Consider the following 26,788-nt stretch of genomic DNA (forward strand, 5'->3'; position numbering starts at 1 on the left):
GACAAAGGAAACAGGAAGCAAACACAAAGTATCCATTAGTAAAATTCAGGTGTCCCAAAGTTTTAACCCCAGGAAAATACAGGGTCATTCTCTCAGAATACAGTTACCTGGAGATACCATGATGTTCTCCTAAAAGTACAAAAGTAAGAGAAAGACTATGATTATAATGGAAATGGTTGGTGCAGTTGGCTGAGAGCATCCTCCTGGAGGCAAGGCTGCAAAGGACTCAGAAGGACTTGAGCAAGGCAGTTTCATTACACCTAACCAATGAAAGAACTCTGAGTTCAGCTCCCTTTGCCATGAGAGCTGAAAGCAGAGGGTGTAAAACAGTGGCCAAGAGAATTATGACCAGATATGCAAAGAAAAACTGATCAGTATAAGAACGCATTTTTTCCTTGGTTTGTGTGCACAATAAATTGGCCTTCAGTTGACTTCAGAATGTTTCATGAGAACTTGACTGTATAGGAAGAAAATTTAGTATCACTCAAATATTGATGGTGGGTGACTATTGGAGCTTCTGTCATTGAGGAAATGCTAACAATGTGTGTGTGTGTGTGTGTGTGTGTGTGTGTGTGTGTGTGTGTGTGTGTGTGTGTGTGTGTGTACCAGCCATGGTATTTCAGTCAGGAGAAAGTTCTCTATTTCAAATACACACATCCTGAGTACCAAACTCAGGTCAGGCTCTGTGGTAGGCAACCATATATCTATGGTTGTAATGATTTGTTTTACACACCTTGAAACATCAGTAGAACTTGTGAAGCAGCACTGTACTCTTAAGTGTTGTGAACTTTGCCTCTTAGCTGTAAACCATTCCCAGTCTGTACCCTTTCTAACTTGCTCTACTTTCCTGAAGACAGGAGGCCCTCACCAGATGGCTTCTCATCAGGACCTACCACAAGGGTTGGGAAGGTTTTAGAAAGAAATAAATGAAACCTATTCCAAATTGCAAATTTCTCTTACATCTTCGGCCTTGATTACTAAAGCAGCTTCATCTTTCAGCATCTAGGACAAGCATATGGCATGTCCTCATCCTCTCCAGAACCAACAAAAAGTTAACTTACATGGCAGCAACAGAAGTCTACCCCATCAGACATCTTTATCGATCCCATCTCTGGCCCAGTCTCTGTACTTCTGTCCCTAATTGAGCCTTAGACAGTGGCTGTTCACAGTGGTGGGAGACTCTCAGACACTTGCAACTGTAGAGGAGACAGCCTCTTTCTCTAGGCAATCAATCTCTCTCTCTCTCTCTCTCTCTCTCTCTCTCTCTCTCTCTCTCTCTCTGACATTTAAATTATGACATTTTCTTCTTTTCTTATACTTACAGATGAGAGTGAATTCCTGAATCTAAAAGCCTCTTACTAAAAATTTACTAGATTTGCAATACACACAGAGTTGGTTCCCACATTGTGTTCCCAGTTCTTTAAATACCTTTCATAAAACTGAAATGAAATAAAATAAAATAAAATAGTGCCCACAGCTACAGAGTGACCAGAGTGACTCAATGTATGGTTATCAATGATATGGGTTCATTGTTTCATATGCTTCACAATCTGTTGTGGGCTTCCCAGAGCATGCCGAGCCTAGTAGAGACAACTGTGATGGCATTATTTGTATGAAGTGCAATTAGAAAGACAACTGTAGGGCAACTGTATTCTTTGCCTTGGCCGAAGTGATAAAATGAAGACGGTGAGAGTTACTAAAGCAGTAAAAGCCTAGAGGTCAATCCTGACAGCAAAAATGAAATAGAATGGCAAACAAAATTAAACACGGGTAATTAGGGACTTAAATATGCCAAAACAAACTGAGGGTAAGATCAATGCCATTCCAAGGCAGATGTTCAAAGCTAATCTTTCCCCTCTGCATTATCTAACTCTGGTGTTTCCCATTTCCCATGTGGGTTCCTATTCTCTCTTAATATATGGTTAAATGCAGTCAAAGCTAGGATTCTTAATGAGTTTGAGATCCTAGAACCTACAGATGTAGACATGTGATGTGAACCTACAGATGTAGACACGAGATGTGAACCTACAGATATAGACACAGATGTGAACCTACAGATGTAGACACAGGATGTGAACCTACAGATGTAGACACGGGACGTGAACCTACAGATGTAGACACGGGACGTGACCCTACAGATGTAGACACGGGACGTGAACCTACAGATGTAGACACGGGATGTGACCCTACAGATGTAGACACGGGACGTGACCCTACAGATGTAGACACGGGATGTGACCCTACAGATGTAGACACGGGATGTGACCCTACAGATGTAGACACGGGATGTGACCCTACAGATGTAGACACGGGATGTGACCCTACAGATGTAGACACGGGATGTGACCCTACAGATGTAGACACGGGATGTGACCCTACAGATGTAGACACGGGACGTGAACCTACAGATGTAGACACGGGACGTGACCCTACAGATGTAGACACGGGATGTGACCCTACAGATGTAGACACGGGATGTGAACCTACAGATGTAGACACGGGATGTGACCCTACAGATGTAGACACAGGATGTGACCCTACAGACGTAGACACGGGATGTGAACCTACAGATGTAGAGATGGGATGTGAACCTACAGATGTAGACATAAAGCGACACGGGGCTGAGATGATTCAGCAAGTAAAGACCTGAGTGTGATTCCCAGAATCCACATTGGTGGCTCACAAGCGTCTGTAACTATCTCCAGAGGATTGAACACATTCTGATCTCCACGGCTACATGGCACATGGATGGTATATCCTCCCCACACACAGACATGTCCAGAAATTAAAATAAAAATAAATAAATCTTTTTTAAAAAACCACTTACATATGACTTTCCCATAGAAAATACAAATTGCCTCTGATTGGAGCCCAAATACCTGAGAAAGTGTCTACTGCTTACCCAGTTCTTTCAGGCAACTGATCAGGATAGAGATGGAGGCAGAGATCCCCACTGTTTTAAATGTATGAGAATATGGGTTCAATAAGTAAACCACCTGAGAAGAATAAAATTTAAACATTTCAAGCTAAAGCATTTGTGTAGTAGTTTTGATCAAAGGATAAGATTACTATTCTAAAAATTCTAACAATTGCCTTCCTTCCAGAACATCTAAAGAGAAATAGCGAACTGGAGAAAGTTCTGTTCGGGGATCACAAACTTCACACTTGAAATTATTCATGCTATGTTGGACTACCTTTTGCATATGTTTTGCTATTTGATAGATGTCATTTAGTTTTAGAGTGACCAAACAAGGCCCACAGCCTGAGGACAAGCCATCCATTTATCAGAGACATCTGTGGACCTCATAAGTGGGTGTCTCTGTGCAACTATGCAGACCAACAAGAATCAGACTCAAATGAAATGAGAAAACATGAAGGAACAGAGTGACCATAGCCTCCATCTGCAATTCAGACTAAAGGGAACTGGTTTTATGTTTGGGCAGTCTAAGATCCATCATGTGTAGAAAGCAAGAACTTCGCTGGAGAAAATGAATTCACGTTAATTGTCTCTTACTTTTCCCTATGTGGTGATATGTTGTCAGAGGTTGGTGGTCACACAAATACCCCCGTGGGTGATTAACTTTTTTCATTTTACCTCTCAACAGCTGACCTTTACATGCATATATAACTTTCTGTCTATGCTATAGGGTATCCATCCGATTAGCAATTATTAAGTGGGTCTCCTGTGTTCTGCAGTGGGTGTGGGTACCTTGTACAAATCATATCAAGTGGCAGAAAGCTGATCCCTAAGCTAGAGGCCATGGTCTAGACTACTGTATCTCATATAGCACAGGATAACATCTCAGAGAAGGAGAATAAATTAGCATAAGTATATTTGATCATTTTAAAGTATCAAGTGAATTCATTAATAAGTAAAATTTTCAAGAAATGTTCTCTTTAATTCATGAATCATATTAACTATTAATATCAAGAGGCTGGAGAGAGGGTACATGCTCCAACTAAAAGGCATCCTGTGTAGAATTCATGGTAAAGGCCATTCGTCCAGCAGCCTACCACTGTGGAGAGATTCCCTGATCCTGCATACCAGTCAGCCATGAGAGTTTAAAAAAAAAAAAAAAAAAAGAGGCTTCCACTGAGCTGGCAGAACTAGCCCCTCCTGCCTTCTACTGAAGGTGGGAGCCAAAATCTATAGATACAGCCTTCTGAACAGGAGTCCCTGCTGGACACTAAGGAGAGAGGGCTTCTTAAAAATAAATGTCAAGAACATTGTAGAGGATGGGATTATTTTGCTGGACTACAAAGGAGAGATTCTGCAAAGAGCTTAGTCCTGCACTCAGCTGATTGGTTTAATTATAGGAAATCTAAGGTGTCCCATTAGTTCAGGCTCTACTGTATTAAGCGACAGTTCTTAGAGATTGAAATGACTCTGAAATCGGAGAAAGATGTCTTACCTCTGTGGGTGAGCTTATCTCCCAGGCGTCTTCCTAGCTCAGCTCTAGTGTCTGGAGTGATGTTACCCCAGACACAACAGTTATTTAATCTCACTTCGTTTTTCAATGTCAGGGCACATTCATATTTTATTAGTAGAAACAAAGTCCATTACCGAATTTTTCACATGAATAAATGCACAGATGGATTTAAAGTGGTATGATTCCTTTTATTGTTATAACTCCATTTTAATGTTAGATATCTAAGCAAAGAAATCTGGTCTATTTCTCCCCCTCCACTTATCATTGTCCAGTAACATTGAATAAAACAGTGTCTTCTCAATTCATTAAATCGAACAAGCTACACGCAGTATTTAAATGATAGTTAACCAAACAGAAACAGCTTTTATCAAAAAAATATTAAAAAGCTGTATCTTAAACTACTTAGAGTAAATGCATACTATCACAAGGCAATTGTGATTTAACTAAAATGTTGGCATTAAAATGGATGTGTTTGCTGTCAAACATTAATAATTTTAAATGAACAAGTAAAAAATATAAAGAACTTAATTCATATTGCATAGTTCTAAATTTCGAATATTTATCTCAGCTGGAGCAAGAATTCAGCAGTTAAGCGAGTGCCACCCTTGCAGGAGAGCTGAGCTCAGTGTCCAGCAGCTACAAGGATGGCTCCTAACTGCCTGTAACTACAGCTCAGGGACTCTGGCCTCTAAACTCCAGGGAGCCTGAATTCATTTGCATACTTTTACATACAGACACATACACATACACACATACACACACACAAACACACACACACAAACACACACACACAAACACACACACACAAACACACACACACAAACACACACACACACGATTGAATATAATAAAAACAAACTTGGGAGAAAAGAAACCTAATAGTATCTCACTAAGACAAATCCATCCCTCATGTTCTCAGTTCTGTGGCCCATTTCTGTACAGGATTTTTAGTAATGCACCATGAGGATTAGACAAAACACAGTGATTTCACTGGACACTCAAAAGTCCGTTTTCCTTGTATTCACTCTGTGAAAGTACTTCTACCAGTGAATCCCTTTCTTACTGAACACTTTGCCAAACACACTCTACAAAATCCATAACCTTTCTAGAATTTAAGTTTAGAAATAAATGTGGAAGGGATGGAGAGATAGTTAAGAGCACTGACTGCTCTTCCAGAAATCCTGAGTTCAAATCCCAGCAACCACATGGTGGCTTACAACTATCTGTAATGAGATCTGATGCCCTCTTCTTGGGTGTGTGAAGACAGCTACAGTGTACTATAATAAATAAATAAATAAATAAATAAATAAATAAATAAATAAATAAATAAATAAAATAGACAATTATAGCGCATATGTTAAAAAAAGAAATTTGGAAATTCTTGTGCTAGCAAAATTAAATAAAAGACAAAACACAAATTTCATACACTATACAAACAGCCATCTACCACCAAGCTCAGCACTGAGTCTTTATAAAATGTGCCTAGCACCTTACCCTCTCCTATGTGAACAATGACCTGAGGCAGGTACCTTGCAATTGTTCCTATAAGACCGGCTATCCCTCAGATGCCTCAGTATTTGCTGCAATGGAGGGAGGTCTACAAAGCTGGTCTCTAGACCCTTCTTTTGCCACCCTTCAGTTAGGGTCACTGTCCTTGTACCACTTACCCTGAGGTTGACCCTCACCTGCCTCGCTCAGAGAGATCTTAACTAAGTAGAGGGGTGCACACCTGTAATCCCAGCTTGTGGGAAGTCATCCTTGCTTACATGTTGATTTTGTGGCCAAAACTGGAATATATCAGATAACGTCTCCTAAAACATCCTTATCCTAAGGATGAAATTAAAAGGTCTACTGTGTTTACAAATTTAAGCATCCTTGTCAGGGTGACAACATGTTAACAGAGCGTTGCCTTCTTCCTGGTATCCTAATTCAAGAATGCCTGTGTGTCATATTGGACAAAGCAGAGAACAAAGACAGATGACGATAATTTCTCATTACTAACTGACCATGTTATGGTCTTTTCCTAAATACAATGTGACTTTTTAGAGTCCCAGAAGCATATCTATCCTGTTACTCTTTACAGCACAAACCCAGGACATGGACACTAAAATTAATTAGCTTTCCTGCCTTCTGTCCCTTATCCACGAACTTTGAAATCACCTTAAATTCATGAGTAATGTTTATTTGGGATATGGGTTCTTGACCTGGGATGCCGAGCGCTATCTATTAAACGGGCAATTTAAAGTGTTCTCAGCAGGGTTGTGAGATTGGACTGTTTTATACACAGTGAGTGAAAATCAATGATCTGTCTATGCCTATCACAGCACGTCACATCTCTGATTGAATCTTCTCAACCAGCTTATCAGACATACTACACAGGGATAAATTTATCTTTACACTCTCTATATGTGTCGCCAAAAATAGCCTGAGGATCAGTATAACCTAATGAACTAAGACTGTCTGATAAACGATTATAAGGTGCTCCTCAGTGGAAGCAGGCAGCCTTGCCTTTAAATAGAGAGTGTCTCTAAGCACAAACTAGGTCCCTAGAATCTGCTTCCAAAGTCATACCTGTGCTATTTTCACACTAGTCAATTACACTGTCTTAAGCTGTTGCTCCCAAATTTATTTGGATGTCTTGTGAAAACATCTACAACTATTTGAATCATAGTTATCATGTGAGGTTTTACAAGTTTGCTTTTGTACCAAACTAAAAGCATCAAATTTTTTACTTAAAAATAATCTGCTACAAATACATTATAATGGTATTTATCTAAATATTTATGATTATTTGATTTCCTTGCATGTGAGCACATGTGTGTGGATGCCCACTGAAGCCAAAAACAGGTATCAGGTTACCTGGAGCTGGAGTGCTGGGAGCTGAGCTTGGGTTCTCAATAAGAGCATCAAGAGCTCTTAACTGCTAAGCCCCTTAACTAAACTTCTTAGGGGAAAGGAATAATTTGGAGAAGGGGTTCATTATCTTTTGAAAAATTCATATGCGTATACAATGTATTATTAGTGTCAATTAATAAATACCTTATGCTTGTGAGTCACCTTGGTTGGTTATCTTCACCAGAGTTTGCAGAAGGTAAAATAGTTCTACTGTTAAATTGCTCATATGAAAATCAAATAAAAATAAACACCTTGCAAATAACTAAAAAGAAAGAAGTGGGAGATAGGGGGAGGAGATTGTTATTTTAAATATAAGAAAAAGCAAATTCTAAGTACAATTTAGCAACAGTTTTACTTAAGTTTGTTTCCTGACCTGCAGAGCCCAGCTTGGTCTTCATGGGGACAAAGTCTGGGCCACCGTATGACTAGAGCATCAAAGGCTGATGTGGGTGTAAGGTTTGTTTATGTAACAATGTCCATATTTTCTTCAACTAGTACTATCAGGGGAGGATTCTTTCAGGTAAAGTCCTTCTGGTTAATGTTAATGACTCCATGATAATTAGAAACAGCAGGAGTCCAAGAGTTAAAGGTGTGGCTCTGTCTCAGCAAAATAGTAAACACTGGGACCTTCAAGACTTAAGACTGTGGAAAAGAACTCTAAACACATGAGTTAAAAATATATAATTTCTCAACTTTGCATAAAATAAGGATGCAATATGAATTATGAGTGGCTTCATGAATCTAAAGAAGCAGAGTTAATTACACTATGAGCCTGTAAGACCCCCGAGCCTTGGTCAATGGTACTTACTTCCGGATGCCTCACCCCTCTCCCATCCACCCCCAATGCCCATCCCAACCCACCAGTGAGACACCGAGAGGCAGATCTATGCAAAAGCAAGAGGTCCATTTACTGGTGCTTTTGGGTGGACCCTCAATCAGTCCCTCAAGGCCAGTGACAAGAAGGCAACCCTGAATGGCTATAACAAGCAGTTTTTATACTTTTTAGGGGTACAGCTTACCTCAGCAAGGTTACAGTTCTAACTTATTGGCTAAGCATATTGACTTTTAAATCTATTGGCTAACAAGCATTAGTCAGTACATTCTGAGAATTTTCTACTCAAGAATGTTCCTGTGGTTGGAGAATGGAACTTGGCCTAGTCTTGACCCCAGTCAGGAAGCTGGAACCTGGCCTAGCCTTGCCCTGAGGTGGGTGAGTGTAAGGCTGGAGAAAGAAAGCCCCTAGAGTCCTTCAAGTCAACTTGTCAGAAAGATAGATAGGCAGATTCCTTAATTTAGCCTGGGGCTTTGCAAGGTTAGGCCCTTGTGTGATCAAAATGATAATTTCATCTTGGGTCCCGCCCAACTAGTTTAGCATCCTTATGTAACTGAGGCAGGCAGATCTCTGAATTCTTTTGCAATGTAAAAGGAAATATGTGCTTGCTGTCTCCTAAGAATTAAGGGGCTGGAGTTACTGGATTCTGATTCATAGGATAACCAAAAGGGAACCTGGAATAAAGAACTGAATTAATATGTAAATAAAAAACTGGGCTTTTGGTCTGCATGAGATGAACTAGCAGAAAGCAATAGCAGTTCTTCTTTAGAATTTTTCTCTTGCAAATGCTGAGCTGTCTGGAAATCTCTGAAGGGCAAAAACAGCTCTTCAAGAATTTTTCTAACAAGATTTCTGACTTGGTCAGAAATCCCAAGAATTACTTAGAGAGCTGACACAGCTTTTTTGGAATTTTTCTAGCCTTCTCATTTTGATTGGAAAACCCAAGAATTGCTTTTAGAATTTTTTTCTAGTAGGATTTAGCAGCTTTTCTGACTTTTGTCAGAAAACCCATGAGCTATCCAGAGAGCTTTTAGAATTTTTACTGTCTCAACCAGAGAATTTTTAGAATAGCAAAATGCTGTCTAGATCAGAGCAGAACACACACACACACACACACACACACACACACACACACAAAATGAGAGAGAGAGAGGGAGAGGGAGAGGGAGAGAGAGAGGGAGAGAGAGAGAGAGAGAGAGAGAGAGAGAGAGAGAGAGAGAGAGAGGCGCACTCTGGAAAGTCAACTCAGCAGAACCTAAACCACCAGCTTGGACCCACGATTTGACTTTGAGTCATTTCTTTTCAACCTTCCCTGACACCCCTTCCTTCAGAATGCCTCTCCAAGCCAAGGCTGGTACTTGACAGGTGGCACCCTCACAGGGACTGAGACAGGGTAGATAAGCATGGCAACAATTCATAGTGATACTGATGTACTCGGTCGTACAAACCCTGCAAACTTTCCCATTGTCTTATTTTCAAGCATAAAATAAGAGCATCATGTCTGGGAAAGAGTTCAGTGGTTAAAGCACCTGTTTTGAAACCCCAAGGACTAGAATTTGGATCCCAGAGCCCAGACAAATACGAGGTGGGCATGGTAAATCACCTACATTTCCAGTACTCAGAGGTCAGAGACAAACAATTCCTGATCAAACCAGCTAGAGAGATTAACCAAGTATGGGAGTTCTGGGTTCAATGGAGCAGCTCTGTAAGTGTGAATAAAGTGGACCATGGTCAAAGAAATCTGTCCATCAAATGTTAGCTTTGGGCATGGATTCTCAAATGCACACAAATACATGCAAACCTTCACATTCATGAACTCTCACCAATATGCCCGCCTGCTAACACTACATATACTTCCAATAAAAAAATATAAGACTTCAGTAAATTAAAGAAAAATGATTTGTGTTAATAATATGGCTCAGTGGGTAAAGGTACTTGCTGCCAAAGTTGATGACCTGAGTTTGATCAGAAATACCTACACATAGAAAGAGAGATTTGACTCCCACAAGCAGGCTTGCATGAACATACACAAACTAAAAATAAGTACAACATAATAAAAATAGTAAAACAAAATTATATTACTTCATGGGATGCTGGCTGCAAAGGAAAAGTTATCAGATAAACGTTGTCAAGACGGGAGTGAAAGTGATTGCTCCATGAATGGAAACTGACTTGAAATCATTCATGCAAGCTTGCAAAACATTGAATGTCCACAGATCTTGTGTCAAAAAATGATTATTCATATCTGTGTGCATATGAAAACCTAGGCTGATAGCTTACTAGCATGAATGGAGCAAATGTGTCCACACAGAAATGAAACTTACTACCTTAGCTTCATTACAAACCCACACATCACATGGATTACACAACAATTGGCTTTCCATTGCAAACATACTAATGTCTCTAGAAAAAGTTGTAGGTGTTTGGTCCTGCTTCTCCCTGCCAGTCTCAAGCTCTCAGAAGAAAGACTCAAACTCAAATATATTTACAAATAACTTGGCCATATAACTAGACCCTTCTTTGACTAGATCATAACTCATTATAACCCATTTGCTCTAATCTGCATTCTAATCCAATGTGCTCATGTAACATGTGTCCATCTTGTCACATGTTCCCAGGTGAATCTCCCAAGCCTGGCTCTATCCCAGAATTCTTTCTGCCTCTCAAATGTCCCACCTTCTAGTCTACAATTTCCTATAGGCCATAGGCTTTTTAATTGACAGGTGATGCATCCATACAATACACAATGTATTTTCTCTACAAAAAGAGAGTTATAATGTCCATATTGGATGGATAACTGTGCTTCTCCCTCCAACTTCAGTCTTGTCTTCATTCATTTCACTGTCTATGAGCAGTGTAGGCTGAGCCATCATCATGGGCACAGCAGGTTCCGAATGTCAAGTGACGATGTCATCCCTCAAAGTTTTCAGGTTAAGTGGGAGAAGAGAAAGCAATAGTGTAACCAGACAACATAACAAGATGCATTTTATTTAAATTGCTAAATGAACATTAAAAGATTGACAGAAAGACAGAGTTCTCAAAATAGAAGCAGAGCTTTGATAGAGGCTTAAAATCCATCCAGGTGAGCAAAGGACTGAAAATTTCACGTACTCAGAGATCTGCTTAGCCCTTCAGTCTCCCTCCTACCAGTTCCAAGTGTACCCTGCCTGTGCTCGCATGACACTTTGCAATGCTCACAGCTACACTACAGCTGTTAATACCTCTTAATTTACTTCATCCATCATTCATGTTGCAATTTCTTGATGCTTTCTTTCAAATCTCAGTACTCTATAACTTACTTCAAAAGAAAGTTTGTACTTGTCACTTTAATAGTCTAATATTGTCCAGTATCAAGGCACTGAACAAGAGTTATACAAATTATTGCCAAATTAAGGTTGAAGGGAGGAATTGTTTGTGGAAAAAGTAGATTGTGTGAAACACTACACTAGGGAGTCAGTCAATTCACCTGGAATATGAAATCATCACAGAATTGACACAGTTGTAATTCCTGTACTGTGCAAGAACCACAGTGCTTTTGCAGTACTGAGTAATGGTAATTAAACATTGGAAACCAAAATTCCATAGTCCATATACTTCTGCTAGCATTCATTTGCTATGGCTATGGCAATGGAACAGCAGTTGCCTACTGTAAATATTTAATTTTATATAACATATTATATATTAATGTAAAATTTATAAACCGTGCCACATTTTACCTTAATTTTAAACTCTCTGAGGCTCTCTTTCTGCATCTGTATTTCACCTAACCTACATCTGGATTTTGCTATGTTAACATTAATCTCTAGTATATGAGAGTGTGATAAATACTTAATACATGATAAATGATATTGCTGGGCAGAATTTACCAGATTCCCTGAAAGCTATAGAAATGGGAAAATTTTAAATGTTCTGGGATTTGATGGCCTAGACTCTGCATGAGTCAGCATTCATTGTCTGGATTAGAAGTTTTCCAAGCTGGCTGCTTGATCAATTGTACTTCAAATGTGAGGACATACTTTCTTTCTTTCTGAATTTGTGTCTTCCAGACCATCACACGGTAAACTGGAGATAATTTAATGGACCACTGAGTCTTGCAGTAGAAAGATGTTTTACCAAACCTACCATTACTGTACCACAGTGTTCCTCAAGCCTGGATGAGTCACACACCGAGAAAAAAAAATCCTAACCAGGAGGAAATGTAATTCATACGCAAATCCGTGCAAAGCTGGAGGAAATTGGGGAGTGGCTTAGAGAAGGCTATGGTCCGAGATACATTCCTCTCACCAGTAGCGGAGTGATTCACAAGCACTCTGGTAATCAGCTTCCACACCAGCAGGTCTCCTTCACAGTTGGTCCAGATGTGCAATTCCCAGCTTCTTTATTTATTCAGGATATGCACCTGCCAATATCTTTCCCCACAGCAATGTAAATAGTTTCTCTCAACCAGTATGACATCACCAAACCAATGTCATGTTGCTACTTGTACTAAGTTCATTGGGACAAAAAGGAAAGGTAGAGAGGCAGCCAGAGACTCTTATCTCATTTCCAACCAAGCATGGCATCCACATTCTACACTACACATCTGAACCTCCCCCTTTAGGGGTTTCTGCTGTATATATTCTTACAAAGGAAACATTAGAATATCAGAATGATAAAGCCTCAGTCCTTTTACTGCAGGACCTTACTATATATAGGCTACAGAAAGACTCCAATTAAAAAAAAATCAAGAAAAACACTTGGAAGCCTGGAGGAGAAGGAAAGTGTTTTCTAGTTCATTCTGCTTCAATCGCTCTCTCTCTCTCTCTCTCTCTCTCTCTCACACACACACACACACACACACACACACACACACACACAAAACATACATACCAACAAATGAATCTGCCTCTAATATCACACATAAACATACACATACACATACACATACATGAATCTGTCTCTAGTATCAATTGCACACACACCAAATCTGTATCTAGTATCAAACACACACACACACACACATACACACACACACACACACACACACATACACACGCACACGAATCTGTCTCTCATATCAATCAGTGCATGAAACACAGAAGAAGAAAGTCCAGAGTTGGCAGCAGGTAAATCAGGCTTGGAGTAGAAAGGATTTGAACCAACCAAAACAGGTCAGAACTCTCTAGTTCTTACTGGGGAAAACTTTAACTCATAGTTCAGAGCAGAGAATTCTTTATGTTGAGCTAGATAAGAACTTGCCCCAGACTCTCTAAAGGAGTCCGCTGTGGGAATCCTAGTTGATGGCCAGGCTCCAGCCCAGCCACCGCCATGGCTTCTCTGGCAGCTGCCCACCGGTGATTGTGAACAGCAGAGACTGGAGCAGGAGTTAATTTGCTGTTCGGTGCAGACTGAGATCTGGCCTCGAGGCTCCTCATGAGGCTCCTCGTGAGGCTATGCAAAACTCAGAGCAAGGAGGCTTCCATGTGACCACATACCCAGCCACCCCTTCTGTCCATTTTAGCCAGCAGGTCTACATTGGAGTCGGGAGCCTGCTCCTGCTACCTTCTCCTCATCCTCCACAAGCACATTCCCAACATATCCCCTCGATGTCTAAATTCATTTTGAGTGTCTGTCTTTCAGAAGGCTTAGATTTTTGGTATGGAATGATACAAAAAGCAAAAATTATGCCCAATTTCAGCTTATACCTGTACCATTTTGGTACCTTCATTAACATGTCTAGTTCTTAGCTTCCTAGCAAGACTGGATTTCTTCTATTATGTTCATTGAGAACTCTAACCATCCAAGCAGTTAGCATAGAATTCAATCCTCCCTTCATGCGGTTTAAATATGAATGGCTCCATAGACTCGTGTGTTTGAATGCTTGGCCCATAAGGAATGACACTTTTAGCACATGAGGTCTTCTTGGAGTAGGGGCATGGCCTTGTTGGAGGAAATGTATCTCTGAGGGAGCAACTTGGATCTCTCAGATGCTCAAGCTAAGCCTAGTGTGCCTCAGTCTCCTGCTGCCTGCAGATCAAGATGTAAAACTCAACTCCAGCACCTTCTCTGCCTACATATACCATGCTTCTCACCATGACAATGGACTAAACCTCTGAACTGTAGGCAATTCCCAATTAAATATAAGAGTTCCTGTAGTTATGGTGTCTCTGTCCAGCACTAGAAACCCTAACAGACACAGGAAATTTGTGTTGAGTACTTTTTAAGCTTCTTTCTCACACAGTTTTAATTACTACCAAGATATTTAATGACCCAAATACATGAACTGCCCCATGAGCCTCTATGTATGTCAATCATTTTTTTTATATATAAAAAGGATCCCAGGACTGGTGAAGACCACACTATAGGTAACAATCAGCTCACCTTCCTGCAAGCTCTTATTGAACAGATTAACTAGTAAAGAGAATCAGCTACAGAGCTAGCATGGACTGTGAGTGTTGTTATTTCTGGGCTTATGAAAAATAACAAAAGTCAGTTCTCAGTGGATGACATTATCTTCTCAGTATGAACATTTGGGCTATTAATTTGTAGCTCTTGACTTACAAGAAGAGCATACTTGTTTACTTTTCCTGTTTTGGCCATTATCACTTTTCCCTCCTGATTTATTCAAACCCTAGCTTGCTATAAACAGACATCAGCAATATCTCTCAACCACCTGAAAGCATGTTTATGGTTCATCCATCTGTAGAGCTGTCTGTTTCCTTCTTTCTGTTTCTATTTTATCTTGATGATTCTCATAAGTCTTTGCCTTCTTAAGCTCACGGGATCCTGAGTTCTAATCCTTCATGTCTTATCGCTGCTTACAGGTTCTTCGTCTCTCATGTCAGCTACTTCATAAACAATTCTAAAAGGCATCAGCTTTAATCTATAGAATTGAGCATTATGTAAGATGTCTCCAAGTGTATGAGACATGAGTACACAAACCTTATCTGACATGCCCAGATAACATAACAAAATATACTCCTCTTCTGAACCCTAGAGTCATGATTTTACCCATTTGGATCAAGGTGCATAATCTCTTGAATGTTTAAATGCAAAGGATTGTTTCATCTTATCTTCCAGCTAAATTGGATTTTTTCCCAAGATTCTTATTTATACACTACTATATGTTCACCACAATATTTCACTCATAGTAGACATTCAGTAATGGGCTAGGTAGTGACTTCTTATCTGTAGCATACCTAGGCAGATACAAGCCTTATTAAATCTCCATCTACATCCCCACTTTCTCTATAAAATACACTGACCTTGGCAGCCTGAATAGGTAGCTAGTCAAGGACTTCCTTTAAGGAGGTGGACCCCATATGGAAAGCACAAAAAGATGTTAGAAAAGGAACTAATATGAACACAAAAAGAAATAGAGTATTTCTTAAAAGTTATAGTGGAAAATGTCCCAAACCTAGAGAATGAACACAGAGACATTTTGGACCCACAATAGACATGACAGGACCTTCCTGACACAACTGACTCCAGTGAAATTCAGAACATCACTAGAGAATGCTTTAAGCATTAAACTCAAAAAAAAAAAAGATAAAACCTAGAAGAAATCAATGAGCTTCTAAATGCACATGACTTAACAAAATTAAAGCCAAAAGAAACAAAAAACTGCAACAGACCTATTACAAACAAGAAAACAAGTCTCCCCACATATAAAAACCTGTATCACAGAGTCACTGCATAATTCTATCAAGTTTTTAAGGAACATCTAACACCATGACTTCTCAATTTGTCTCACAAGATTAATGCCACAAAATTCATTCTTCAGTGGCAGTGACCATGCAGCATCTGCAGGAGGTGAGTGCTTCACTGTTAGGACTCTACTCCAGCAAGGACATGGAGACCCCTTCCCTCTTGGCAAGGACCTGTGGTGAATGTGGTGACCTGTATGCTTATTACCTAGATCACGAGTGATACAAGCTTACAGTGCTTTCTCTATACATAGCAAAATTTAGTTCACTTTGTCAGTGACAGGCAAGGCTGGGATCATGCAAGTTGAAATCCCTGTGGATGATTCTATATCTCTCTCAATATGCTTTTTAGGGGTAAAACCTTCTTCTCTTTTTGTCTCTATCAGTCCTCCAGATGTGACCATTTATCCTGGGTATTTGGGACCATGTAATCATGTCTCTAGAGAAACAGCTACAGTCACAGTGAGTAAGCCTGTGGCAGTCATGGAGGGCAGTGGGTCCTGCTTGCATAACCATTTTGAGGAGGCTATATCTGATCAACTGAGACTTAAAATGAGGAAACTATGTCTGATAAACAAATACTCAAATTGAGGATGCTGTCTGATGAAGAGACTTAGACAATAAGGAAGCAGAAGCGAGGACAATCCTGAGACCTGAGGGGAGACTGCCACTTCTACTTACATTCCTGACCCAAGAGGAACCTGCTTAGGGGCCTCTGGATACAGGAATATAGGAGCCGTCAGTGGCTGAAATCTGCTGGTTTCTGCCCACACCCGGAACTGAACTGAACTGGTCCCACAGCTTTCTGCACCCAAATCCTGTGGGAGAGAGAGCTGGACCCTCAGAAGTGCTGACAATTCTGAGACATCAGGGGAGACCACCACTTCAGCTCACATTACTGGCCCAAGAGAAAACCACCTAGTACCCTCTGTGCCTTCAGGACACAGAGACCTAGGAGCAGTTAGGGGCAGGACTCTTCTGGCTTCTTCGTGCACCAAGAGCTGAAAACCAGTCACCAGGAGCACCTACACACCTGAGAGCAGAGGTAAGACCAACAATTCTGTGCCAAGCAAACTGCCTGGAGGCTTCAGGACACACAGACCAAGGAGCAGCTCTCTGCTCCTATATCCAGCTGAAAGAAAAAAAAGTCTACAGCAGTGCTAACACATAGGAGGGTCAAGCTGCTGTAACAGACAGCAAAACAAGCTAACAACAGAGACAACCTGATGTCGAAAGGCAAGCAAAGGAACCTAAGCAACAGAAACCAAGACTACTTGGCATCATCAGAACACAGTTCTCCCACCAAAGCAAACATAGGACATCCACACTCACCAGAAAAGCAATACTTGGATTTAAAATCACATCTCATGATGATGATAGAGGACTTTAGGAAGAACATAAATAACTCACTTAAAGAAATACAAGACAACACAGGTAAACAAGTAGAAGCCCTTAAAGAGGAAACACAAAAATCCCTTAAAGAATTACTGGAAAACACAAACAAACAGGTGAAGGAATTGAACAAAACCATCCAGGATTTAAAAATGGTAATAGAAACAATAAAATAAAAAAAAGCAGGGTTGGGATTTAGCTCAGTTGGTAGGCGCTTGCCTAGGAAGCGCAAGGCCCTGGTTTGGTCCCCAGCTCGAAAAAAAAAAAGAACCAAAAAAAAAAAAAGCACAAGGAGAAAACCCTGGAGATGAAAACTAGGAAAGAGATTAGGAGTCATAGATACAAGCATCACCAACAGAATACAAGAGATAGACGAGAGAATTTAAGGAGCAGAAGATACCACAAAAAAACATCAACACAACCATCAAATATAATGTAAAATACAAAAAGTTCCTAACCCAAACATCCAGGAAATCCGGGACACAATAAGAAGATCAAACCTAAGAATAATAGGTATAGAAGAGAGCAAAGATTCCCAACTTAAAGGGCCAGTAAATATCTTCAATAAAATTATAGAAGAAAACATCCTTAACCTAAAGAAAGAGATGCCCATAAACATAAAAAGAAAACTACAGAACTCCAAATAGATTGAACCAGAAAAGAAATTCCTCCCATAACATAATAGTCAAAAGACCAAATGCCCAAAACAAAGAGAGAATATTAAAAGCAATAAGGGAATAGGTCAAGTAACATATAAAGGCAGACCTATGAGAATTAGATCAGACTTCTCACCAGAGACTATGAAATCCAGAAGAACCTGTGCAGATATCGTATAGAACTTAAGAGAAAACAAATGCCAGGCCAGGCTACTATACCCATCAAAACTCTCAGTTATCATGGATGGAGAAACCAAGATATTCCATGACAAAACCACATTTACATGATATCTTTCTACAAATCCATCCCTATAAAGCATGGAAAACTCCAACACAAGGAAGGAAGCTACATGCTAGAAAAACCAAGAAAGTAATCTCCTTGCAATGAAACCAAAAAAAGAGAGACACACAAACATAATTCCACCTCTAACAACAAAAATAACAGGAAACAACAATCATTATTCCTTAATATCTCTCAACATCAATGGACTCAATTCCTCAATAAAAAGACATCAACTAACAGACTGGATACAGAAAGAGGACCCAGTATTTTGCTGCATACAGGAAACACAACTCAGAGACAAACACAGACCTACTTCAGAGGAAAAGGCTGGAAAACAACTTTCCAAGCAAATGGTCCAAAGAAACAAGCTATAGTAGCCATCCTAATATTTAATAACATCGAATTTCAACCAAAAGTTATCAAAAAAGATAAGGAAGGACACGTCATATTCGTCAAAGGAAAAATTCACCAAGATGAACTCTCAATCCTAAATATCTATGGTCCAAATGCAAGGGCACCTACATTCATAAAAGAAACCTTACTAAAGCTCAAAGCACACATTGCACCTCACACAACAATAGTAGGAGATTTCAACACCCCACTCTCATCAATGGACAGATCATGGAAGCAGAAATTAAACACAGACACAGTGAAACTAACAGAAGTTATGAACCAAATAAATTTAACAGATATTTATAGAACATTTCATCTTAAAACAAAAGAATATACCTTCTTCTCAGCACGTTGTGGTACTTTCTCCAAAATTGACCATATAATCTGTCACAAAACATGCCTTAACAGATAAAAGAAGAATGAAATAATCCCATGCATCCTATCAGATCACCATGGACTAAGGCTGGTCTTCAATAACAATAGCAATAGAAAGTCCACATATACATGGAAATTAGACAATGCTCTACTCAATGATAACTTGGTCAAGGAAGAAATAAAGAAGTAAATTAAAGACTTTTTAGAAGTTAATATAATTGAAGGCACAATATACCGGAAACTTATGAGACAGAATGAAAGCTATGCTAAGAGGAAAACTCATAGCTCTGACTGCCTCCAAAAAGAAACATAAGAGCATACATTAGCACCTGAAAGCACACCTAAAAGCTCTGGAACAAAAAGAAGCAAGTAGACCCAGGAGGAGTAGAAGGCAGGAAATAAACTCAGAGCTGAAAATCAACCAAGTAGAAACAAAAAGGACTATACAAAGAATCAACAGAACCAAAAGCTGGTTCTTGAGAAAATCAATAAGATAGATAAACTCTTAGCCAGACTAACCAGAGGTCACAGAAAAAGTATCCAAATTAACAAAATCAGAAATGAAAAGGGAGACATAACTACAGAATCTGAGAATATTCAAAAAGTCATCAGATCCTACTACGAAAGCCTATATTCAACAAAACTGGAAAATCTGGAGGAAACGAACAATTTTCTAGACAGATACCAGGTACCAAAGTTAAATCAGAGTCAGATAAACCCTCCAAACAATCCCATAACTCCTAAAGAAATAGAAGAAGTTATTAAAAGTCTCCCAACCAAAAAAAGCCCAGAAGCAGATGGTTTTAGTACAGAATTCTATCAGACCTTCATAGAAGACCTCATACCAATACTTTCCAAACTATTCCACAAAATAGAAAGAGAAGTAGCACTACCCAATTCCTTCTATGAAGCCATGATTACACTTATACCTAAACCACACAAAGACCCAACAAAGAAAGAGAACTTCAGACCAATTTTCCTTGTAAATATTGACACAAAAATATTCAATAAAAGTCTCAAAAACTGAATCCAAAAGCACATTAAAATAATCATCCACTATGATCAAGTCGGCTTCATCCCAGGGATGCAGGGATGGTTCAATATGTTGAAATCCATCAACATAATCCACTACATAAGCAAATTCAAAGAAAAAAATGACATGATCATCCCATTATATTCAATACCCCTTCATGATAAAAGTCTTGTAAACATCAGGAATTCAAGACTCATACATAAACATAGTAAAAACAATATACAGTGAATAAGTAGCCAACATCAAGCTAAATGGAGAGAAACTTGAAGCAATCCCACTAAAATCAGGGACTAGGCTGCCACTCCTTCCCTACCCATTCAATATATTATTTGAAGTCCTAGCGAGAGCAATTAGACAACAAAAAGAGGTCAAAGGGATACAAATTGGAAAGGAAGAAGTCAAAATATCACTATTTGCAGATGATATGATAGTATATTTAAGTGACCCTAAAAGTTCAGAGAACTACTAAGTGTGATAAACAACTTCAGCAAAGTGGCTGTGTATAAAACTAACTCAAACAAATCAGCAGCCTTCGTCTATTCAAAGGATAAACAAGCTGAGAAAGAAATTAGTGAAAGGACACCCTTCACAATAGTCCCACATAATATAAAATACCTGGGTGTGACTTTTAACAAGCAAGTAAAAGATGTGTATGACAAGAACTTCAAGTATCTGAGGAAAGAAATTGAAGATGTCAGAAGATGGAAAAATCTCACATTTTCATGGACTGGCAGGATTAATATAGTAAAAATGGCCATTGTGCAGAAAGCAATCTACAGATTCAGTGCAATCCAATCTTAACAGAGGTAGAAAGAGCAATTTGCAAATTAATTGGAAAAACAAAAAACCCAAGATAGCACAAACTATCCTCAACAATTAAAGAACTTCTAGGGGAATCATCACTCCTAACCTCCAGCTGTATTACAGAGCAATTGTGTTGAAAACTATATAGTATTGATACAGAGCCAGGTAGATCAATGGAATAGAACTGAAGACCAAGGAATGAACCCACACACCTATGGTCACTTGATCTTTGACAAAGGAGCTAAAACCATCCAGTGAGAAAAAAGATAGCATTTTCAACAAATGATGCTTGTTCAACTGGAGGTCAGCATGTAGAAGAATGCAAATTGATCCATTCTTATCTCCTTGTACAAAGCTCAAGTCCAAGTGGATCAAGAACCTCCACATAAACTAATAGAAGAGAAAGTGGGGAAGAGCCTTGAAAACATGGGCACAGGGGTAATTTTCCTGAACAGACCACCAATGGTTTATGCTCTAAAATCAAGAATCGACAAATAGGACCTCATAAAATTGTAAAGCTTCTGTACGGCAAATGATACTGTCAATAGGACAAAACGGCAACCAATAGATTGGGAAAAGATCTTTACCAATCCTACATCTGTGGAGGGCTAATATCCAATATATACAAATAATTCAAGAAGTTAGACTCCAGAGAATCAAATAACCCTTTTTAAAAATGGGTTACAGAGCTAAACAAAGAATTCTCAACTAAGGAATATCAAATGTCCAAGAAGCACCTAAAGAAATGTTCAACATCTTTAGTCATCAGGGAAATGCAAATCAAAATAACTCTGAGATTCTACCTCACACCAGTCAGCATGGCTATGGTAAAAAAAAAAAAAAAACAGGTGACAACAGATTAAGGCAAGGATGTGGAGAAAAAGAAACATACCTCCATTGTTGTTGGGATTGCAAGCTGATACAACCACTCGGGAAATCAGTCTAATGGTTCCTCAGAAAATTGGATGTAGTACTACCTGAGAACCCAGCTATACCACTCCTGGGCATATACCCAAAAGATGCTCCAACATATAACAAGGACACGTGCTCCACTATGATCATAGCAGCCTCATTTATAATTGCCAGAGGCTGGAAAGAACCCAGATGTCCTTCAACAGAGGAATGGATATAGAAAATGTGGTACAAATGTGGTATACAATGGAATACTATTCAGCTATGAAAAACAGTGACTTCATGAAATTCATATGCAAATGAATGGAACTAGAAAATATCACCCTGGAGAGCAGACCACCCAGGAGTGCAGACATCCTGAGGCCATAGCACAGAGACTGCCACCTCTGCACACTTCAGCCCATATCCCTGGTCCAAGGGCAAACTGCACAGTGTCTCTGGACACAGGGATATAGGAACAGAAAGCCACCAGTATCTGAGGTTCTGGTCGGTGCCCAGGACCGAACTGAACCAGCCAGCCAGCTCCCTGCACCCAAATCCCGTGGAGGAAAGAGCTGGACCCGCAGAAGTGTGGATACTCCTGAGAAGTCAGAGGATTCCTGCCCATGACTAGAGCTGGAAGACAGTCACCAGGAGCATCAACACACCTGAAATCAGAGCACCTGTTCTCAGGAAAGGCTGAAAGAAAACAGGAAAACAGTTCTACAGGAGTGCTGACATAGAGGCATACAGCAGGGTCAAGTCACTCTCAGAAACAGCAAGACAAGCAAACACCAGAGACAACCCAATGGCTAGAGGCAAGCGCAGGAACCTAAGCAACAGAAACCAAGACTACTTGGCATCATCAGAGCCCAGTTCTCCCACCAAAGCAAATACTGGATATCCAAACACACCAGAAAATCAAGATTTAGATTTAAAATCACATATTTTGATAATGATGGAGGACTTTAAGAAAGACATAAAGAGCTCCCTTAGAGAAATGCAGGAAAACACAAGTAAACAAATAGAAGCCCTTAGAGAGGAAACATAAAAATCCCTGAAAGAATGACAGGAAATACAACCAAACAGGTGAAGGTATTGAAAATGGAAATAGAAACAATAAAGAAAGCACAAAGGGAAACAACCCTGAATATAGAAAACCAAAGGAAGAGACAAGGAACTGTAGATACAAGCATCACCACCAAAGATAGAAAAGAGAATCTCAGTGGCAGAAGATACCATAGAAAACATCAACAAAAGTAAAAGACAAATAAAACACAAAAGCTCCTAGCCCAAAACATCCAGGAAATCCAGGACACAATGAGAAGATCAAACCTAACGATTATAGGTATAGAAGAAAGTGAAGACTCCCAACTTAAAGGGACAGTAAATATATTCAACAAAATTATAGAAGAAAACTTCCCTAACCTAAAGAAAGAGATGCCCATAAACCTCCAAGAAGTGTTCAGAACTCCAAATAGATTGAACCAGAAGAGAAACTCCTCCCATCACATAATAGTTAAAACACCAAATGCACAAAACAATGAAAGAATATTAAAAGCAGTAAGGGAAAAAGGTCAAGTGACATATAAAGGCAGACCTATAGAAATTACACCAGACTTCTCACCAGAGACTATGAAAGCAAGAAGATCCTGGACAGATGGCATACAGACCCTAAGACAACACAAATGCCAGCCCAAGTTACAGTATCCAGCAAAACTTTCAATTAACATAGATGGAGAAACCAAGATATTCCATGACAAAACCAAATTTACACAATATCTTTCTATAAATCTAGCCCTACAAAGGATAATAGATGGAAAACTCCAAGACAAGGAGAGAAACTACACCGTACAGAAACCAAGAATATAATTTCCTTGAAATGAAACCAAAAGAGAGACACACAAACATAATTCCACCTCTAACAACGAAAATAATAGAAAGTGACAATCACTATTCCTTACTATCTCTCAACACCAGCGTACTTAATTCCCCAATAAAAAGACATGGACTAACAGAATGGATATATAAAGAGGACCGAGCAGTTTGCTGCATGCAGGAAACACACCTCAGAGACAAAGACAGACACTACCTCAGAGTAAATGACTAGAAAAAAACTTTCCAAGCAAATGGTCCAAAGAAACAAGCTAGAGTTGCCATTCTAATATCAAATAAAATTTACTTTCAACCAAAAGTCATTCAAAAAAGATAAGGAAGGACACTTCATACTTATCAAAGGAAAAATCCACCAAGATGAACTCTCAATCCTAAATATCTACGCTCCAAATGCAAGGGCACCTACACTCAAAAAAGAAACCTTACTAAAGCTCAAAGCACACATTGCAACTCACACAATAATAGTAGGAGATTTCAACACCCCACTCTCATCACTGGACAGATCATAAAAATAGAAATTAAGTAGAGACGTAGAGAAACTAACAGAAGTTATGAATAAAATGGATTTAACAGATATTTATAGAACATTCCATTCTAAAACAAAAGGATATACCTTCTTCTCAGCACCTTATGGAAGCTTCTCCAAAATTGACCATATAATCAGTCACAAAACAGGCCTCAACAAATACAGAAAGATAGAAATAATCCCAAGCATCCTATCAGATCACCATGCACTAAGACTGGTCTTAAATAACAACAGTAATGACAGAAAGCCCACATATACATAGAAGTGAAATAATGCTCTACTCAATGACAACTTGGTCAAGGAAGAAATGAAGAAAGAAATTAAAGACTTCTTAGAACTTAATGAAAATGAACACACAACATTCCCAAAATTATGGAACACAATGAAAGCAGTACTAAGAGGAAAACTGATACCTCTGAGTGCCTCCTTTATACGTCATCAGCTTGACAGCACACATAAAAGCTCTAGAACAAAAAGAAATAAATAAACACGAGAGGAGTAGAAGGCAGGAAATAATCAAACTCAGAGCTGAAATCAACCAAGTAGAAAGAAAAAGGACTATACAAAGAATCAACAAATCCAGGAGCTGGTTCTTTGAGAAAATCAACAAGATAGATAAACCCTTAGCCAGACTAACGAGAAGACACAGAGAGTGTGTCCAAATTAACAAAATCAGAAATGAAAAGGGAGACATAACTACAGATTCAGAGGAAATTCAAAAAATCATCATATGCTACTACAAAAGCCTATATTCAACAAAATTGAAAATCTGCAGGAAATGGACAATTTCCTGGACAAAAACCAGGTACCGAAGTTAAATCAGGAACAGATAAACCAGTTAAACAACCCATAACTCCTAACGAAATAGAAGCCATCATTAAAGGTCTCCCAACCAAAAAGAGCCCAGGTCCAGACAGGTTTAGTGCAGAATTCTATCAGACCTTCATAGAAGACCTCATACCAATACTATCCAAACTATTCCACAAAATTGAAACAGACAGTGTGCTACCGAATTCCTTCTATGAAGCCATAATTACTCTTATACCTAAACCACACAAAGACCCAACAAAAAAAGAGAACTTCAGACCAATTTCCCTTAAGAATATCAACGCAAAAATACTCAATAAAATTCTGGCAAACCGAATCCAAGAGCACATCAAAACAACACCATGATCAAGTAGGCTTCATCCCAGGCATGCAGGGATGGTTTAATATACGGAAAACCATCAACGTAATCCATTATATAAACAAACTGAAAGAACAAAACCACATGATCATTTCATTAGATGCTGAGAAAGCATTTGACAAAATTCAACACCCTTCATGATAAAAGTCCTGGAAAGAATAGGAATCCAAGGCCCATACCTAAACATAGTAAAAAAGCTATATACAGCAAACCAGTGGCTAACATTAAACTAAATGGAGAGAAACTTGAAGCAATCCCACTAAAATCAGGACTAGACAAGGCTGCCCACTCTCCCCTACTTATTCAATATAGTTCTTGAAGTTCTAGCCAGAGCAATCAGACAACAAAAGGAGATCAAGGGGATACAGATCGCAAAAGAAGAAGTCAAAATATCACCATTTGCAGATGATATGATAGCATATTTAAGTGATCCCAAAAGTTCCACCAGAGAACTACTAAACCTGATAAACACCTTCGGCAAAGTGGCTGGGTATAAAATTAACTCAAATAAATCAGTAGCCTTCCTCTACACAAAAAAGAAAGAAGCCGAGAAAGAAATTAGGGAAACGACACCCTTCATAATAGTCCCAAATAATATAAAATACCTCAATGTGACTTTAACCAAGCAAGTAAAAGATCTGTATCATAAGAACTTCAAGACTCTGAAGAAAGAAATTGAAGAAGACCTCAGAAGATGGAAAGATCTCCCGTGCTCATGGATTGGCAGGATTAATATAGTAAAAATGGCCATTTTACCAAAAGCGATCTACAGATTCAATGCAATCCCCATCAAAATACCAATCCAATTCTTCAGAGAGTTAGACAGAACAATTTGCAAATTCATCTGGAATAACAAAAAACCCAGGATAGCTAGAACTATCTTCAAGAATAAAAGGACTTCTGGGGGAATCACTATCCCTGAACTCAAGCAGTATTACAGAGCAATAGTGATAAAAATGGATGGTATTGGTACAGAGACAGACAGATAGACCAGTGGAATAGAATTGAAGACCCAGAAATGAACCCACACACCTATGGTCACTTGATTTTTGACACAGGAGCCAAAACCAACCAATGGAAAAAAGATAGCATTTTCAGCAAATGGTGCTGGTTCAACTGGAGGTCAGTATGTAGAAGAATGCAGATTGATCCATGCTTATCACCCTGTACAAAGCTTAAGTCCAAGTGGATCAAGGACCTCCACATCAAACCAGATACACTCAAACTAATAGAAGAAAAAGTGGAGAAGCATCTCGAGCACATGGGCACTGGAGAAAATTTCCTGAACAAAACACCAATGGCTTATGCTCTAAGATCAAGAATCAACAAATGGGATCTCATAAAACTGCAAAGCTTCTGTAAGGCAAAGGACATTGTTGTTAGGACAAAACGACAACCAACAGATTGGGAAAAGATCTTTACCAATCCTACAACAGATAGAGGGCTTATATCCAAAATATACAAAGAACTCAAGAAGTTAGACAGCAAGGAGACAAATAACCCTATTAAAA

The 26,788-nt window shown here is 39.1% G+C and overlaps 1 non-coding gene across 1 annotated transcript; it reads left to right on the forward strand.

Moving 5' to 3' along the window:
• Positions 1 to 8,972: 8,972 nt before the first annotated feature.
• Positions 8,973 to 9,031, forward strand: LOC116908342. Its single transcript, XR_004388893.1, has one exon. It is a non-coding gene; the product is annotated as a U7 small nuclear RNA (small nuclear RNA).
• The last annotated feature ends 17,757 nt before the right edge of the window (positions 9,032 to 26,788 follow it).

Source organism: Rattus rattus, chromosome 8 (assembly GCF_011064425.1).
Source record: "Rattus rattus isolate New Zealand chromosome 8, Rrattus_CSIRO_v1, whole genome shotgun sequence".
Lineage (NCBI taxonomy): Eukaryota > Metazoa > Chordata > Mammalia > Rodentia > Muridae > Rattus > Rattus rattus.